The following is a 15,901-nucleotide window of genomic DNA, read 5'->3' as shown; positions in this document are numbered from 1 at the left end:
GCCTTTCCAGATGGTGTTATTCAGCTACATCTGTGACCCCACCTACAAGGGAGGACATCAGCATATATTAGGTGTCAACCGCTACTCTGGCTTCCATTCCTGTTCTTAAAAGGCTCATTTATTTTTATTTTATTTATTTTGAAAGTTTTATATAACGCGAACAAGATCTTCGCAGATATCGGAGCGCTTTACAGAGGGGGGGAGCATGTATACGCAGATACATCAATCAAGTTAACAGTACATTGAAGTGATATCATGAAACAATCAAGTAAGTCAATTTCAAAGTCAACCTAAAAATACAAGGGTTCGAGCAAGTAGTACAGATGAGTCTCGAGTCTTTGTAGTTTATCCCCAGTAGTGGTTCAAGTGTATTTAGCCATAAGGATTGCTTTTACTTCTCTCTTGAAAAGTATGGTAGAGGTGATGAGCCTTGTTTCAGGGGGGAGCGAGTTCCAAATCCTGGGGGCCATTCCTGAGAAAGAGCGTTTATAGGTTTTTTCCTTGCGGAATCTTTTAGGCTTTAGCAAAAGATTGTTTGTGCCTCTAGTGATTCTGGAGCCTCCAGAAATCGTCAGCTTCTGAGCGAGGTATCTAGGTGAGCCCAGGTGGACAGCCTTGTGGGTCAAACAAGTGATTTTCAGGTGTATTCTGGCTTCAAACGGCAGCCAGTTCAGTGATTTGAAGTCAGGGGAAATGTGTGAGTGTTTTTTTGATCCAGTGATAAGTCTCGCTGCGGCGTTTAGAGAGGCTCTTATGGGTGCCGTAGTAGTTAGGGGGAGACCGCAGAGGGCGATGCTGCCGTATTCTATTCGAGGTATGATTAGTGATTGTACCGCAGTTTGGAAGTCTTTGGCTGGAAGGAAAGGTTTAAGTTTCCTAAGGGTGTTGATTTGGTAGTTTGCTCCCTTAGTTGCTTTGTTGATGTGTTCCTGCATGCTGAGAATGGTGTCAAGTGTTATGCCCAAAGATTTCGCTGAGTCCACGATGGTGGGTTGAACATTGAGTGCCGTTAGGTCTTTAAGCCACATTTGTGCGGTAGTGATCTTCGCGGGAGGTGCGATCAGGAGGAACTCTGTTTTAAGGGCATTGAGTTTGAGATGATTAGCGGCCAACCAAGATTGGGTGCTTCTGATCGTTGAGTTCAAGAGCGTGATGTCTTTGGGTGATTGTAGTTTGAGATAGAGTTGGGTGTCATCAGCATACATGTGGAAGTGTACATTGGATTCTTGCAGCAAGGTGGTGAGAGGTTCCATAACTAGGTTGAACAAAGTTGGGGATAGGGAGGATCCTTGTGGTACGCCTAGCGATACAGGTCTTGGTGCGGACATCAAGTTGTTGCTCTTGAATTTCTGCGACCTGTTGTGCAGAAAAGAAGTGAACCATTTGAGCACAGTTCCAGATAGGCCCATTCTTGTGTTTAATAGTTCGAGTAAGTTCTCATGTTTGACGGTGTCAAATGCGGAGGAGAGATCAAGGAGGATGAGGAGGCAGGTATCGTTATGATCTAGGATTTGGAGGGCGTCGTCGATTATGTGAATCATGGCAGTTTTCCGTACTGTGATTGGCTTGGAAGCCTGATTGATGAGAGTTGAGGAGATCAAATTGATTAATATGTTTAGTCAATTGTATTTGTGCGCATTTTTCCAGCAGTTTGGCAAGAGTCGGAATGTTGGTAATGGGACGGTAGTTGTTTAGGTCAGAGGGGTCGGCTGTAGGTTTCTTTAGCAAAGGTGTTACTTGTCCAACTTTGAGGGAGTCTGGAATGATCCCTTGTTGAAGTGAGCTGTTAATAATTTTGGTCCAGAGTGGAAGGAGCGACGGGGTAAGGACTTTTACAGCGTTAGCAGGAAGGGGGTCCGTGAGGTGATTGGAAGGTTTCAGAGTGCTGAGCAGTTTGCCAATTTCTTCTTCCGTGTAGGTGACAAAGGTTGACCAGGTTGCATTGTTTTTTGGTTTAGTGGGTGTTATGCAGTGGGGTTTGGGATAGAGGCTTGCGTCCATGAGGAGATCATTCTTTTTGTTGTCAGTTTTTTGGTTAAAGAAAGAGGCGAAGTCTTCGCAGGAGGGAGCTTTGCACCTAGTGTTGAGAGGTTGGGGTTGTTCTTTGGTTTGTGTTCGGATAAGCTCAAACAGCTTTCTCGGACGATTTTTGGCTTGGTCGAGCTGACGGCTGAAGAAGTCTGATTTTTATCGTTTTATTTTCCTGAAGTAGGCATTTCTCTTTTTCTTCAGGTTTTTTAGTTTCAATGCAGAGGGAGCTGATCTCCAGGAACGCTCTGCCAATCTCATGGCGCGTCTATCGTCATTGAGACTCCCATCATACCAGGGATTGGAGATTTTTGTGGTGGCTTTTTTTAGCTGCAAGGGTGCGACTTCATTAATTATTGCGGTCATATTGTTAAGATAGTGATCAGTCAAGGATTGGACGTCCTTAACGCCAGCCGGAGGAAGTAGTAAGTTGTAGCTGTTGGGGGGCAGAGAGTTTGAGTTTATTTTTTTCATGTCTCTTTTCCAGACTTTGGGCCTGGCGGATTGAATAGGGTTAAATTTAACTTTTTCATTGATGAAGAACGTGATAATATGATGGTCCGACCAGTCACAGGGTAGGATAGATTCGAGTTGGATAGAGGCCTCTTTGGAGATGATAAGGTCGAGGATAGAGCCTTTCTTGTGTGTTGGACTGTTGCAAATTTGTGTAAGGTCAAGGGCGTTGAGGAAATTCTTCAGACCTTTTACCACCGCATCATTATGATCGTTCCAGTGGAGGTTGAAGTCCCCAAGGTATATTTGTGTGAGTTGCCGCCCGGATTTGGTTGAGATCATGTCCATGATTTGTTGGGAGAAGGTGAGGTTGTCACCGGGTGGGTGGTAAACGCTGTGAAGAGTGCAGATCGGTTTGCCCTCACTGATAATATCTAGGCTGATGTATTCACAGGACGATGGGGAGGGTAGGGAAGGGGAAGATACTTTCAAGACAGAGAGGTTGCTCCTGTACATACATGCGATTCCGCCACCTTTTTTATTGCCAGACCTGTCAAGTCTAGTGATGAGGTAGTTGGGGGGAACCAGAATGTCCATTATAGGTGTAGAAGATTCTGTTAGCCATGTTTCAGTCATGATGATTAAGTCCAGATCCAATTTTAGGATGAGATCGGCGATAGCGGCGGAGTGTCTAGCAGCTGATCTGCAGTTTAGGAGAGTGCATTTGAGACGGGGTGTGTCGAGGGTGGAAGGGTGTTCTAGGGCGAGGGGGACTTTACGCAGGTTACTATGGATAGCGACTCTGTTGTTCAGTGTGGGGGGTCTAAGGGGATTGGAGTGAATCGTAGGTATGGCAGTGAGAGTGTCGGGTGTGTTGCTAAGGGGAGCTAAGTCATAGGAGCGAAGGAGGGTGATTGTGTCTAGGTCCGATAGAGGGTTGCAGGAGCGATGGGGGCGTTTTTCACGATTGTGAACAGGGATTGAGGTCCAGTGCGGTGGGAGTCGAGTGCGAGAGTTCGCCGCCCGGGTGGAGGACCAGTTGGGAGGGGAGGTGATGGTGTAGGCGCGTGAGTGGTGTCTGGGGTGTGTGCTGAGTAGTTGTTTGATGATGTGAATGTCTTGTTTGATCTGATGGAGGGTGTTGGGTGGGGGGTGACTGGAGTGTGATAGACAGAGTAGTTGTTGTTTGATGCTGTACATGTCTTCTTTGAGTTGTAGGAGGGAGGCCGCAATGTGGTCCACTGTGGGACATGTGTTGGAGGTGGGGATGGGAGGGTCAGGCGTGGATGACATAGGGGAGAGGTTGGTGGTGTGGATGAGAGTATTGGTGGTGGGTGTAGAGTGCAGGGTGGAGGATGGGCGTTTTATTAGTGGTGAAGGGGGTGGAAGTTGGGTAATGGGTGGTAAGACTGGGGGGTAGTGGGATTGTAGATGGTTCTATTTAGAGAGGGTCGAGTTGAGTTGATGGGGGTGGCGTGTTCTGTGTGATTAGTTAGTGGGAGGAAGTGGGGGCTGAGAATGGGTGGGGATAAAGGGTGGGGTTTGCCTGTGTGTGTGTCGGTCTGATGTTGATCTAGGATAGGCGGGATGCGGGTGGGAGCTATGGTATCAGGGGTGAGAGGAACGGGGATGAGGGCTGGTGTGTAGGTGGAAGGGGTGGGGTGGTTGTTATAAGAGGGAGAGAGATCTATGTCTGTGCTTGAGGGATGTGGGGTAGCTATGTAGGTGGGAGAATGACTAAGGTGCCGGAAGTAGAGGGGTGGTGCATGTCTTTTTGGGTGGGAGCTGTGGTATCAGGGGTGGGAAAGGGGATGAAGGCTGGTGTGTGGGGGGAAGGGGTGAGGCGGTTGGTGTAAGAGGGTAAGTAATCTATGTCTGTGCTCGACAGGAGTAAGGTAGATACGGTAGGTGGGTGAGTGACTGGGGTGTCGGGAGTAAAGGAGAGGTGCATGTTGTTTTGGGGTTGGGCTAGGTTAGAGTGAATGTGGTTTGAGGCTGCGGTGTCAGGGGTGACGGGAATGGGTGAGGTATGGGAGGGTGACGGGGTGAGGTTGTAGGGGGGGGAGGGGGTACCGCTGGACTGTGTGGGTGAGGGGTCTATGTCTGTAAATGTGGAGTGCGAGGTAGCTACATTAGGTGGGTGAATGTCTAAGGTGCCGGGGGTGGAGGGAAGGTGCGTGTCGTTTTGTGGTTGAGCTAGGTTAGAAGGGTTGTGGTTGGGGGCTGTGAATTCCGGGGTGATAGGCCTGCGGGTGCTGCGAGTGGGGGTCCGATGACTGGTGAGGTGCTGTTTGAACGCGGGGAACAGGTTGTCTAGTAGTTCCAGGTTCTTGTCTGTGGATTGAATTAGGATAATCCCGTTATTGTATATAGTGATGGTTGTTCTGCCCGGGAAGAGTTGTGATGAAGTGATGGTAAGTTTTAGGCCATGCGCGAAATTCCTGGAGGTGGAGACGGTGAGTAAGGTGCGGAACGTGTTTCTCCATTGGGCTCTGCGTGTGGTGTGGAAGATAATATCAATGTTCAGTGAACCATTGACTGGTGAGAAGTAGGTGTCTGCGCACGGAGTTTCAGGGTGGGACCTCAGGAAGTTGTGTTTAAAGCGTTTAGCGGCTTTTTTAGTGAGTGAGGGTGGGTAGTTGATTTTATATGTGTGTTTGCCGACGGGTTCCATGATGGGAGGACAGTCTAGGTAGGTGTAGGAGGGAGGGTGTAGGAGGGAGGGTGCACTGTCCTAAATAGTTGCCTAAAGTGATACTAGTGCGTTCACAGTAATGCTATGCGCAGAGTACAGCCGCAGACAAAAATAGTGAGATAATTGGGAGAGACACTAGTGAGCTGCCAAGGTATTTGAGGTAGTAGTTGGTGCGTGCAAGAATAACTGACACTAGTGTGTTGCCAAGGTAATTGAGGTAGTGCTCGGTGCATACAAGATTAACACTTGAGATGGGTGCGAGTTGCACAAGTATAGGGTGCGCACTAAGGATATAAGGGAGCAGAATAATGCGAGCAGTTATCACATATGCGATAAAATCAGTGTATACGGGAAGGGACAATGTGAGTGCAGGTTACATCAGTGACAAGTCTATGTGAGAAAAGTCGACAGTATATTTTAGGAATAGGGGTGAATTCGATGTAGGTTATAAACAAGTGCAGAACAAGTAGCAGTATAATACTGACAAATACTGGAATAAAACACTGAGCAAACCGTAATAATATCTATCGAAGGTGACAATAGTGAGTAGTCAAAAATATGTAGGGTACAGGAGTCTGTGACAGAATACCATTGCACACACCACATATATGAATCAACAAGTGACATTAGTGAACAGCAACGAAAAATATGAGGTATAAAATATGATATATAGCACTGAGAAAAATACTTGAATAAGATAAAATAAAATAACAGTGCAGAATATATGAGGTGTAGAATATGAAATATAGCACTGAGAAAAATACTTGAATAAGATAAAATAAAATAACATAACAGTGCAGACCCTACAGAATATCTGAATCAAAGGTGCCAATAGTGAATAGTCAAAAATATGTAAGGTATAGTGATGTAATACAATTGCATACATAGATTAAATGACACAGATTAAATGGCACAACAAATGGCATTAGCGAGCAGCAAAAGAAAAATATATGAGGTAGCAAACGGTGCATTACCGGTGACGATAAAGTGGGACGTGCATGATACAGTTAGGAATATATAGAATATAATGCTACTGTACGAGGCATTAATATATGGGTAGCAATTGCAATTGGTGCAGAAAAAGTGAGGTGTGCTGGATACAATCAGTAATAAAATAATACATATCACTGTGAAGAAGCAGACTATCTAAATCCGGCGTGAAAAACGTCCAGCTGTGTAAATTGTGCAACCGCTAAAAAGTAGTCTGAGAGTCTAAGAGGTCTTAGGTCTTTAAGGTCGATGGTAAAAATGCCTAGACCATGATGGTCTCCCCAAGATAGACAAGCTAAGATGGCCGATCCGATGGGGGAGATAGAAATGTTGGTCCTTTGTCTATTGTTGTTACTTTGGGCTCAGAGCAGGACCATTTCACTTTCTATTCGGCAGGCATTGCTGGTGTGGAAAAGTGGGGGAGTTAGAGCTGTGGAGCCTCGTGGACATAAAAGGTACTAGCGCGGATTTATTTCTACAGATTTATGGCCCCATGTTGCTCAAGGAGGTAGCTTACGACTGTGAGCAGTTTAATGGCCCCCGCCATTTTGTACAAAGGAGGTAGACTAAAAAATGTGCACAGGCGGGTGGGGTGGGATAAATACCTTATGCCTCCAATCGATGTTCCAAACCTGCATTTCCCTGGGAAGTGGGGGGCTCAATGACACATATCCGCTCCCGGGTGGGGGCGGCTCATGTCGGACCTTCAGCTCTTGTTTGGTCCCAGAGCCCAGATCAGCAGCTCCCAAGCGCCTCTATAACTTCCCATCCGTTTCCCGGTGCTTCCGGGAGCTGGTTCCATTCACCCGGCGTCCTTCCTGGTTCCGCATCCAGCCTCCTATGCTGTGGTGCGGGCGGGAGGGGGGGGTCCGCCGACGTTCAGGCACCGCGATCAGCAGCCTGCGCCTTGGAGTGGGTGGGAGGGGGGCCACTCTCCGATGCAGCCGATCGTACACGGCGGTAGACAGAACTCCGGTGCAGCCGATCGTACACGGCGGTAGTCAAAATTCCTCGCGGGGGCATCCGAGATGGTGGTTTCCTGGCTTCATAGTCGGAGTTAGAGTTATGCGTTCCACTGCGGCGGCCATTTTTGGTATTACACAATTCGGTGGAACGCACCCCGGTTTTGATGCTATTCTCCTTTATTTGCCATGTAGCCGGCGCTGGTCACCAACTACAAAGTCCAGGGCTTCTGAGCGGCGATCCTCCAGAGGCTCGAGGCTCGACCAGCGGTGGAGCCCATCGATAGATTCACTGCTCCGCTGCAGGGGTGGGGGAGGTGGTCAGCTTCAGGTCGCTCCACAACCCACCTTGGGCACAGGACTCTATGTTGGCAAGAGCCCTTTGCGTGATCACAATCGTGCTGGGGGAGCCTCAGAGCGACGCATCAGAGTGCCGACTCTCCGCAGGCTCGAGGCATTGAGGCTCGGGCATCCGGTTCCCGTGTTCAGCAGACGTCCGTTGGGAGAGGTGATGTCTCCAGCTGACCCAGGCTGCGATGGGTGGCTCCAGCCTTCCACCGGACAGGTATGAGTAAATAAAAAGTGACTGGTTACTCCTGTTACTCTTACGCATTCGGTTCCGCGGAGCAGAGGGTGCTGACAGGGATAAACCCTCTAGAGAGATCCCAAGCACCAGGAGCTCTTAGCAGGCTCCTGCTCCTGCTCCGGTGGCCAAGCTTTCAGTGCTTTACTGATGAAATGTCTCAGTATTGTGATATGAATAGCTGGGCCAGACGTCTCCTTCAAAAATGTCATGGTTCAAACCCTGTCTGAGGTGCTTCCCAAAAACATCAGGCCCTCTAACCTATCTGCATGTGGTGTTTGATTTCAGAAGACAACGCATGACCAGTGACTCTGGTCCTTCGATGCTCCTGAAGTAATTCGGGGTTCCCAAGGCCTACACACTCCAGAGATAACCCACTTACACTCAAGAACTGTTGGCACGGAAACTGTAAAAGGCAAAGAACAAATTTATTAAGACCCCATGGGGTGGTGGTACACTCAAACAGCACCCTTCGGTAATGCAAGAGGTATCACACCGAACACCGGTGTGACCCCGTTTATATACAGTTTTGGGGCAATAAAAGATAGGCGGCACGAGTTAAGACACATTTTAAGGACATATATGGTCATGTTTCGGAATACTGCCAGCTCATTGGAGGGGCACAACTCTGCTGGTCAGTTTGGTGCACATTCCAGAAGGTTTACGGGTCGGTGGGAACTGCGCATGTGCGGCTTGACCAGTACTAAAAATAGCCTGTTGCTGGGCAGATAGAAGTGGTCAGCGGAACGGACAACAGACTAAAGGGCACGCCAGCCACGAGGCCGCTCATGATCTAAGATGGCCGCTGCAACATTCAAAATGGCGTTTTCATATATAGCCAAGTTAAGGAGGACAACATGTAGGTTCAGCTAATCGCTAATGCGGCCGGGCCAATTACAACAGACGACCCTTTTAGCGGTTAGCTGAATCTACCTCATAGTGAACATAGTCAGGATGTTCGTCCTCGATGTCTATTAACATTATTTGTGTTACCTCCTTATGAAGCATCATTTTGTCATGGGCAAGAGCTCGTCTTGATGGTATACAAGCTGATAAACACATTGAACATAAAGCTGGGCCACATTGAATACATAGGCATATAAAAAACATGGCTCCTACAAGTATACAGAGAATCGTCAACAATGTCCAGCCCCAAGTTGCAAGCATGGACCAGAACCATCCCGAAAGTGTCCAAGTTCCATTGTCCGGGTGAATCTCAGCTGCAATTTTATGAAGTTTGGAGATGGCATCATACACAGATGGGGAATTGTCCGGAATGTATACACAACAGCTGCTTCCGATAATTCTACAGGCCCCCCCACGATCAGCCAAAACAACATCCAATACCATTCTATTTTGGAGGGTGACAATCCTGGAAATCTGTAATTCCTCGGTAATATTCCCCAGGGCAATGGCAGTGTCATTTGCAACAGCCTCGACAACACGTGTCAGTCGTCTGATTTTCCGGCTGTTCAGTGCAGCTCCCACAAAGGAGAATAGTCCCAGATTAAAGTCCACATATTGTTGTAATGCAGTGTCCGTTTGGTCAATGTCCTCCAGGACAACAGTTCGTTTAACCCTATTCAGAACGAAATCATGGTACAAAGTATAATCATTGTGATACATCGGAGGGGCAATGAATACGGGAGGTAACACAAACGATACATAGCACGTGCCCAACCACCCCAATGGAAGCTGATGGTAGCCCTTCGTTCCACAGATAAAATATGTATTTTGTGATGCAACAAATGAAATACCATTCGGGCTATCAAACGTGAGAGTAGTATTACATTCGCTTTTCCCCACTGCAATCGAACCCTTGTTCCTGATACATAAATCGGCTTTTGTAGCAATGACATTTATAACATAGGCACTAGAGACATTGATGTTCCTCTGGTTGCTGTATACACGTGGGGCAGACACATTATCAGGCCTGTACTCTTCCCATTCGAAACGAGTGCCCTCAGCCCGGGGAAACCCATCCTTGTCGTGGAAACATACTTTATTCAAACGGAAAAGCACCCCCCTTTGGTTGGCCATCTCATAGTAAAGAGGAGGGTGTACCAAGCGTTGCATGACCCATTATGCGAAAATGGGAGTGGAATAAGTGGAGTGCCCCCCCTCTTCTGGTGCCCTGGCAACATCCCACATACCCAGCAATTTGAAGTATTGGTCATGTTATGTGTGTGGTGAAGAATCTGAATGAAGCTGTTATTTAAGTACGTTTGGCGATGTCGCTCTTCATGAAAGGGCAGTGTAAAATGAAAATGTTCAGACGGAGCCGGGGTAGTTGGCAGCAAATGTTCACGTACAGGCACCACAAGCTCAACTACCCAGGCTATAACAGCTATCACCACAATGGTCAAAACAAAGAAAAAGGCACCCAATATTTTCTTATCACGGGATGCCGTTGATGCCATAGTTCAAGAATGTTCGTGGAAAGTCTCAAATAGCACAAATTGTTCACAAATTGTTCACCAAAGTCTCAGATACACGTACGTGTATACCTAAAAAAGGAAAAATACGGTGCTGAACTCCGAGGTAGCCGTTGTTTTCTTCTCCGGGCCAAGACGGGTGTCGCTACTCTGGCAGAACTGATCCCCCCCCCTTGGAATTCCCGGTTTCCGTTTCACAAACCTGGAGCGGTAACCAACCAGTCATTAAAAAAAAACACAAAACAAAAATCTTCTCATCGTGGGCGCAGGTTGTAACGCTCTCTTCCGGTAGCAGATTGGTCCGGGAAGGCTCCCTCAACTTCGGGCGACGTCACAGCTGGGCTCTTTTCTTTTTCCAAGATCTCCTTATAATCAGTCAACACAGCAGGAGTCACCAGGTCCGGGGAGACACGGCGACAATGTGTCGAATGCACCCACCGCTTTCTGTTGGTCACTCGTACTGCGGTGCGGGTCGCAAGGAGGACCTGCTCGGGGCCCTTCCACCTGGGCTCCAGACTGCTTGCTCTCTCAAACGAGCGTATCATAACATAGTCCCCAGGACGAAGATCGTGGCCCTCTCCAATAGAGTTATCAGGGAGCGCTTCTCGAACCTGTTGGTGAATAGAGAGCAAATCATTTGTTAATCGTGCCAGATAATCATTCATCATAACACAAGGTACATCATGTATTAATCGCGGCTTGGGCACCCCCCAGATATTCATAGGGCGGCCAAACACCACCTCATAAGGCGTAAGGCCGGTTCGTGAGTGGGGTACTGATCTAAGAGAAAGCAGTGCCAGCGGCAAAGCATCTGGCCACTTCAACGATGTAGACGCTACAATTTTGGCCAGCTTGAGCTTCAACGTAGCATTGTACCGCTCGACCAAACCTGCTGACTGAGGGTGGAATACAGCGTGGAACTTCTGCTGGATCCCTAACCCCTTCAGTACATATTCCACAATCTTTCCAACAAAATGGGGCCCATTATCGCTCCACAAAAATTTGCAAACTCCAAAGCGAGGAAAGAATTCCTTAAGCAACACCTTAGCTGTCGTCAAAGCCGTATTGTCTTTCGTGGGGTAGGCCTCAACCCATTTGCTAAAAGCACACACCACCACTAGGACGTACTTCAGGTTATTGCAGCGCTCGAGTTGGATGTAGTCCATTTGAAGCACTTCAAATGGTGCCGAAGGTGGAACGAAACCTCCTTTCGGAGTATGGGTCCCCTTTCCAGGATTGTGTTGCAAACACACCAGGCAGGTCTGCACTACTCTCGTTGCAGTATTAGCAATCTCGGGATGTTCCCAAACTCGTGTTAAAAGCCGAGTGATTGCCAGAGCCCCGACATGAGCCAGTCCATGTGTCATCTGGACCATCGCCTGTAAGTAAGCCGCAGGCAATTTCCACTTCTCCATGTCTTTACTTCTCCAACAACCCTCATCATCTAGTACCCCGTCTGCTGCCCAAGCCGCAAGTTCAGATTCAGTAGCTGATTTTTGAATATCCAATATTTCTGCTCTAGCATCATTCCATCGCTCAGCCTGTGATTGTACCACATACATGGGGGAGCTAGTTCGGGACATAGCCGTTTGTCTGGCTATGCTGTCTGCAAAGGCATTCCCTTGACCCACTTTATCTGTAATCTTTTTATGGGCACTGCACTTCACTATCGCTACTTTCTTAGGGCCAAGCAATGCATTTAGGAGATCACGCACTAGCTCTCCATGCATAATGTGCTCTCCGTGTGATGTCAGAAACCCACGTTCCCTCCAAAGTAGCCCGAAGTCATGGGCCACTCCAAAGGCATACCGGCTGTCCGTGTATATGTTCACACATAATCCAGCACTTAATTCGCAGGCTCTTGTTAAAGCTATCAGCTCTGCTGCCTGAGCCGACTTTTGTGGTATCCTAGCTGTTTCTACCACTGTCTTAAGTGTCGTGATCGCATATGCTGCGGAAGTCGTGCCGTCTGGCAGCCTCAAACACGATCCATCAACCCACAGTTCCCCATCCAGAAGTGGCACATCCTGTAAGTCAACACGACCCTTTGTCTGTTCCTCGGTCAGGAAAACACAGTCATGATGTTTTTCTTCCTGACCCTCCTCGGCCGGATAGGGCAATAAAGTGGCAGGGTTCAAAGTAGCGCATCTTTTCAGTGTAATATGTGGCGCCAAGAGTGTCAGCTCGTATCCTGTTAGCCGTGCACTCGTGAGATATTGGGTCTTGGTTTGGTTTAACAGGGCATCTACTGCGTGAGGAACTAACACCAACAATTTGTGTGATAACACTATTCCCTCACTCTGTCGTATGGCTACTGCAGTTGCTGCTACAGCTCGAAAACACCCGGGCAACCCTCGCGCTACAGGGTCCAAAATGGCAGAGAAGTATGCACATGGTCTCTGCTTATCCCCGTGTAATTGTACTAACACTGACAACGCGCACCCATCATTCTCATGCACGTACAATGTGAAAAGTTTCGTATAGTCTGGTGTACCTAACACGGGTGCGGAACAAAGGGCCTGCCTCAACTGCTCAAAAGCTTTCTGACATTCATCTGTCCACTCAAGAGGCATTGGTGTGGCTTTGGACAGTAATGCTAGCAAAGGTTTTATGATATGCGAAAAACCCATGATCCATTGCCTACAAAAGGACGTCAACCCTATAAAGGCACGTACATCTCGCTGCGTGCGGGGGACTGGTGTGTCTAAAATTGCTTGAATTCGATCAGATGTTAATGCACGCCCCTCCTTAGACAACAGATGACCGAGGTAGGTCACCTGGGGTCTACAGTATTGAAGCTTTTTCTTAGAAACCTTGTGATTGTTTTGTGCCAAAAAGGAAAGCAACGCAAGTGTGCTCTGTTCACATTGTGCATAAGAGTCAGCGGCAAGCAGAAGGTCATCCACGTACTGGATGAGCGCAACGCCAGACTGCAATTTAAACGAATCTAGCTGCCTTTTCAAAGCCTGGCTGTAGATGCTAGGACTTTCAGTATATCCTTGGGGAACACGACAAAATCTATACGATTTTATTATTGAGCGTAAAACCAAACAGATATCTGCTATCAGGATGAACAGGGATGGAAAAGAACGCATTCTTTAAGTCAATAACACTAAAGGTGGTGGCTGTCGGTGGAACCAAGGTAAGCAAGGTCGTAATATCAGACACCACCGGGTATTGGGGAATGACAATTTTGTTGATCTCTCGCAAATCGATAATAAATCGATAGACTTTGCCATCAGTGTCTCTCTTAAGAATCGGAAGAATAGGACTGTTACAAACATTATAAGGGACCTCCTCCACAACCCCTGCAGAAATCAAATCCTGAACAATATGTATTAATGCAATTTCACCTTCTCTCGAAATCTTATACTGTGGCACTCGTGGTAGAGGGGCCCCCTCCTTAACAGTAATGTGTATTGGTGGAATACGCATCTCTCCCACATCCGTATCTGAGGTCGCCCACAACGTATGCGGTAGAGAGGCCAAAGCTGGACTGTCTAAAATAGCATAAAATCTGTCAGGGTCAGGGTAATTGTCATTCAGGATAACCCGCACTCCCTCTGGAGCGCAACGTATTGTCGCTCGAAAATATTTAAGCAAATCAATGCCCAGGATATTATCTGGGGTATGGGGTGATAACAAAAATTGGCCAAAACTAAAGTATTTGTCTATGCATAGTGCAAGGGGCTTGGACAATGGGCTGGGGGAGGGTGTGCCATCAAACCCTACACACGTAATCATTTCGCCGGACAGGGGAGCCCTCGGAACCAAGTTTTTCGACAAAGCGCTACGAGTAGCTCCTGTGTCGACTAGAAACTGATCAGTAGAACCCAGAATGCCCGCTGTTACATATGGACCTTGCTGATCTACCGGCACTTCAACTGATTCCTTACCCCATCCTACGCAATCCTATGCATGCACATAATCCTGATGTTCCACATTCTCTCCTTCCGAAATCTGATATTGGTTCCGTCTATCAAACGTATTTCGTTCATCCTGGCCACGGCCCCTTTCCTCAACCTGTCTACGATCACCTCCGCCACCCCTCGCTCCAGTATAACCTCCTCTCGACCTTCCACTTCCTCGACCACGCTGACTACGCTGTTCACGAAGTACCGGACAATCTTCGGCCCAATGCCCAAACTCCTTACAATAAGCACACTGATCCTCCGCAATATCCGTACGACCATACGATGCGTTTCCTCCACCTCGTCTACCTCTATCATTCCCTCTACCCTGTGTTCCCCGAACTTGCGCCAACATCACCTTCGTTTTCAATTCCTTCGCCTTTTTCTCTACACTTTCTTTAGCCTCTACTTCCTGTCGCTCATAATACTGAGCCATAGTTAACAAGGACGCAGGGGTCGCCGTGGCCCAGGAACTTTCACTCGACTTCAATCGTTTTGCAATCTCTGGTAGGAGATTAGCTACATACTTATCTACAAACAAATGCCGGCCTGTATCGTCTGTCAAAGATTGACCACTGTAATCATGAAATGCTTCCTCGAAGCGTGTAAAGAAATCTGAAACCGTTTCATCGGGTTTCTGCTTGCACGATGTTAGCATAGTCCAATCAATCTTTTTGGAGGGAACAAGCGTTTTTAATTTATTCAAGATAGCTGCCGGCAGATCTAGAATTAACTGGCAAGGCTTACAGGCTGGTTCTCTATCTAAATCTGCAGCATTTATTTCCTTCCATGTTCCCCCCAATATCGTTTCGTCATTATTTTTACGAATCTGCCTCCACATATCAGGTGGTAATATTAGCCCAAAAAACAAATCTATATCCACAAGAGTCATCACACAAGATGATATAGCCCCCTCCACCCCCTCATAAAATGCCGCCGGATTCTTCCGAAGATCAGGTAGAGAATTTTTCAATGCCATGACATCTGCTCTATTCCACGGCGTATATACCCAATTATACACAAAATACCCTTTCGCATCCTTCGACAATTTATCATCATCCGTACCTTCCCCTTTTGGTGGAACATACAAAGGTGCGGCTTCACGCATAGGCATAACATGCAATGCAAAACTCTTATCTGAACCACGGAGAGAACACTCTTTGGCCTGCCCATTTGTCTCCAATTCGGCCTCCTTTTGGCTCTTTTTCCGTTCCTCCCTCAATCGGATTGTCTCATCCCGCAGCTTGATCAATTGCGCAAACAGGTCATCAACATCTGAAAGATCAAAATCACCTTTAGTCAAATTTTCACGATACACTGACAATGCTTTGGGCTCAAACGTATCAGAAAGGTCACGATATGCGCCTACAACTTCATCCGCCAGACTAGACAAAAAGTACATCAATTCAAGATCCGACCACCCTTTCTTTTCTGTTAACAATTGCTCCTGAGTAATACTACGCTTATTCACTTTACGAGCCCAACTGCGTAGGTGAGCGGACCTCTCCGCAGTGAACCTGAGAGCGGATATACCCTTCTTGTCCGACTTATCCCGTCCGTCGTCCCCTGAATCCTCATCCGGAGCCGTCGGCGAAACATACGGAGGCGGTGACCGTTCTAACAAAGAAAAATCATCAATTTCATTATTAAGGACAGGATAAAGTGGTCGGCGAATAGGAAATTGACCAGTCGTTTGCAATTTACGTTCCCGTTCCTCCCTTTCTTTCTTCTCCTGAGCCTCCTTTTCCTCAAGCTGTAAAGCCTTATCCCGAGCAGCCTTACGCTGCTCTTTGTCCGCCAAGGCAACTTCACGCTTCATTCGCTCACGCGCCGCTTTCTCCCAC

At 47.6% G+C, this 15,901-nt stretch overlaps 1 protein-coding gene across 1 annotated transcript in view; it reads left to right on the top strand.

The window, feature by feature from the left end:
- GTPBP8 (GTP binding protein 8) overlaps positions 1–15,901 on the top strand; it is a 105,232-nt gene that overhangs the window by 53,228 nt on the left and 36,103 nt on the right. The window lies entirely within an intron of this gene.

The sequence above is a fragment of the Lissotriton vulgaris genome, chromosome 8 (genome assembly GCF_964263255.1).
Source record: "Lissotriton vulgaris chromosome 8, aLisVul1.2, whole genome shotgun sequence".
Taxonomy (NCBI): domain Eukaryota; kingdom Metazoa; phylum Chordata; class Amphibia; order Caudata; family Salamandridae; genus Lissotriton; species Lissotriton vulgaris.
This window is presented reverse-complemented; position numbering and strand designations above follow the sequence as displayed.